We start from the raw sequence: 4,256 nt of genomic DNA, 5'->3' as shown, positions 1-4,256 counted from the left end.
CTTCCCTTGGGTTTGTCAGGGTCTCATCCCTCTTCCCAGGAGAACAGCTCAGGTATTGAGGATATAGCTCTTCTGTCTTCTGAGTCTGTTCTTCTCCAGGCTAAATATGTCCAGTTCCTTGAGCAATTCCTTATTTGGTACAGTCTCCTGTTCTTTCACCATCCTGGCTGTGCTGAATGAGTTCCACATGGTCTGTATTTGCAAGTGTCTGCCCAGAGCTCAGTGTGGTCCTCCTTCAGCCTCCAGCAATTAGATGTCTCAATCTGTTCTTTTACACAGCAGCTATTTAGACAGACTTGTGGAGCAAATGCTCAGCAGATACCCCCTTATTTTTTTCTTCAAGATTTTATTTATTTGACAGAGAGAGACACAGCGAGAGAGGGAACACAAGCAGGGGGAGTGGGAGAGGGAGAAGCAGGCTTCCCACTGAGCAGGGAGCCCGATGCGGGGCTCGATCCCAGGACCCTGGGATCATGACCTGAGCCGAAGGCAGACACTTAACGACTGAGCCACCCAGGCGCCCCACCCCCTTATTTTTCTTGAGCTTTCTTTTACACACTTTCTCAGGGCACACTGGATAGACTGGGTGTTCACCAATATGAGGCCGGAGGTACAGAGGGAGGAACAAGGGCAGGAGGATGGGGACTCTAGTCCCAGCTGAGCTGGTCTTTTATGAAATGGACAGGATTAAGTCATCTTGTTTCTCTTTCTCTCAAGAGCTTCGTTTCCAGAATTCTGTCATTGCGCCACTTACAATCTTCAAATTTGAAGCAAGCTACTTAATCTCTCTGTTGCCCCCCAGCTTCCTCAACTGGAAAATGTAAAATCAAACTCTTGTCATCAGGATTAAATTGAAGGTACTGAGAACAGCATTTGGCCACGTTGTAAGTCTCACCCATGCTGTTATTATTATGAGGCTTCCTGCTCTCCTGCCCTCCTTTTTAAAAAAATTTTTTTTTTATTTTCTTGGTGCTGTTGATCACTCCTGGGGAGGTTTTCTAAAGCAGCAAAATCTGCAAGCCACCTGAGTGCTTCGGGCTGAAAACTCACCTTCTGCCCTCTAGATTGTAGGTGTCTCTGTGGGAGGATAATAACACCCAACGCCAGTCATTAATCCCTTTCAGACTCCCAAGACCTTTCATCCTAAAGGATTCCAAGGCTCCTGAATAAAAGAAGCAAAAACATTCATTAAAACATTAACATTTGTATGGCAGGTACAACAAGTCATTCGGATTCAGCACTTCATAAAACTGCTCCTTACCTGAAGTTTTGGTTTTAAGAGGTGAGTTTATTCCAAGTAATCTCTAAATTTTAGTGAATTAAATTCAGAACTTCACCCTGAGTTCTCCAATCTTTCTTTCCCCGCAGAGACAAGGCTCTGAGCACCCCCTCCAGGTCTGTGTCCTCAGGGAGGGGAAGTGAAAGGCACAGGGCAAAAGAGGAAAAAGGCAGTAACAGGGGATTCTTGCAAATAACATCACAAAGAGCAGAGAGAATTGGACCTTTCATCTTAGGATCTCCAAACTATTTATATTTGACATAGTTGATTCCTGCCGCCAGGCATAATTGCACTTAATTTATAGAGAGAGGATTTTTGACTTGCCCAAGGTTAGAATTTCACCTGTTAGGCGGAAACAAACAACAATATTATGTTGGTTTGGGAGACCCGACTCACTGTTCCTGATTTTTTAATTAACGCCGTGGTGTTCATTGATCCAGGATGTGCCGGAGCTCTGCTCTGATGCTGGTTTTGGGCAGCACCATTGGCCTGGTTGCCCGCCTGGTAGTGACCCAAAAGTAGGGGATGCCGGGCTTGTCACATGCCCAGTCTCGAGGAACAGAAGGCTGGCTCTCAGTCTAGCTCGGTCGCATTAGAAATCCTTCCTGTTCTGGTGAGAGAAAGTGATGGCAAAGTTCTATTTCTTATGGCCCACGTGAATCTGCCTGGAGATCAACCTGAACCTATCTGGGCGGATCTTATCACAGTGCAAGCTTTTAAAGCCAAGTGTGTCCATCTCCAGTGGCAGCAGATGCTGGGTCTTCCTCTTGCCCTACCCCCTCTCTCCCCTCAATGCATGGCCGGCCAGGATGGAGGTAGCACCAGATGAAGTGGGCTGTGGTCTCTCACTGTCTCTGACTTCTTGGGTTTGGCGGCACATTCTTAGCTGTAGTTTCCGGTTCCTTTAGGGAGAAGGGAAAAATGTGAATGAACAGTCAGTGAATGCTTATGTTGAGTCAAAAACATTGCCTACGTGATTTCGCTTACTTTACCAGGTTGTAATGTTACTTGAAACCCTTGTTTTTTTTTTGGAAAATCCAAGTGAAGGAACATGGTGGGCCATGTGTACTTTTGACCAGAACATAAAGGGACAGAAGATTCTCTTTGTAGGGCCTCTGCTATTCTCTCTACTCATAGGAGTTGAAAACACTGAAATGTCAGATTATAACAATGATAAACTTCCACATGTGGGTGCTTTTTGAGAGTGCCAATCCTCATTTGCAGGTTTGTGAACTGATAGATTCCTATTACTTTGTGGACTATCATACCTAATGACGGTAGCAATTTGGATTTGTGCTGGTGACTCTGTAGGAACAACTTAGTATATTTAGCATAACAAATTGAGAGAGCGGGGCGCCTGGGTGGCTCAGTTGGTTAAGCGACTGCCTTCGGCTCAGGTCATGATCCTGGAGTCCCTGGATCGAGTCTCGCATTGGGCTCCCTGCTCGGCAGGGAGCCTGCTTCTCCCTCTGACCCTACCCCATCTCATGTGCTCTCTCTCATTCTCTCTGTCTCAGATAAATAAATAAAATCTTTAAAAAAAAAACAAACAAATTGAGAGAGCATTCTCACCTCTTTACTAACCATGTGTCTGAGATATATAGCCATTGGGCTGGGAGGCCATGACTGAGGTACCTCTACCACCGTGTACGAGAACTAACTTGGAGAAAATAAACTGCCTCAATACCCCACATGTGTATAATGATGGCAATAGTGTAGTAACTATTTGTAGGATCAGCTTGATTTTGGTTCGTATTGCTTTAGTTTTGCTTTTGCTCATGAGAGTTATTGCTTGCTGGCCATCATAGCTCAGAACTTAATTTCATTAACATCTTTTTGAAATAGATGACATGCTTTGTGGCCCAGAGATCCCAGGAACAGGGCAAAGATGTGGCTTCTGAGGTTTGACCCTGACTGTTTCCTGTGGGTGGGCAGATGGTTTGTTCCACATGACCAGTTGCTGGAAAAAACTTATGTGAATTATTGCAATTTGCTTTGCATATATAAATACTTAAGTCTGTGTTTAACAATACACTTGATGCAAATATCCTATAAACATATTAACTGCTAAATCAGCCGCTCAGATAAGTTCAATGGGCTTGCCATCCCACGAACAGTTTTTACTAGCCTGTCCTCTCTCCTGGCTATGAATCTTGTATCACAGAGACAGTAAAACTGATTACAAGCAATTAACATTCTTTCCTATTGATTTTCTTAAGCCTCTCCTGGTAATAGGTATGTAGAATGGTGACATATGAGACTCAATCAATTTATAAGTGTTTACTGGGTATCTTTACCATATTGCTAAGTATAGATGCCTGATCCAGAGGAGGTGGGAGATATGATCCCTGTCCTCAAACACGAATAATCAAGTCAGGGAGCTAAAAATAAACTCAAGAAGTAAGCAGAAACATTTCTGACAGTATGTATAAATTATGTGACTAACCTCTATCCTGATACCTATTTGAGAAGGTCAAAATGGAGACAAATGAGCTGGGACTTGAAGAAGTTGTAGAGTTGGTACTGTTAATAACAATTATTAATAATGGAGTACATTAGTATTTATAGTGAGCTCTTTTTATGATTCCCCGTACCATCTCTCTGAAAGAGGTGGCGGAGGAATATAATTTGTTGAGTAAATATGCAAAGTAGACCAGACGATACCTACACATGAAGTGGGTTTCACTAGAGAAGAGGAATCTTGAGCTTAGGGGACCCAAATCTTTTATAATGGGCAGTAAGCCTTCTTGAATTTTGTTCCAAAGGGAGACTCTATCTTTCAAGTCCACTTATTATACAAATGTTCTTGAAAAGATAAATCTGGAACAAAGAGTGGTCAGTGCCTCTCTCACAAGACATGTGAACTTACGAGAGACTCCTGGAGAGTGGTCTTCCACCTTGCTCAAGGTTGCCCAGCTAGTTAACATCAGGGCTAAGGTTAGAACCATAGTAGCCAGGATAAATGTAATGATCTCAC

This window comes from Mirounga angustirostris, unplaced genomic scaffold, assembly GCF_029215605.1.
Source record: "Mirounga angustirostris isolate CCGP_5_RB_7025 unplaced genomic scaffold, mMirAng1.0.hap1 SCAF_5, whole genome shotgun sequence".
Classification (NCBI taxonomy): Eukaryota; Metazoa; Chordata; class Mammalia; order Carnivora; family Phocidae; genus Mirounga; species Mirounga angustirostris.
This window is presented reverse-complemented; position numbering follows the sequence as displayed.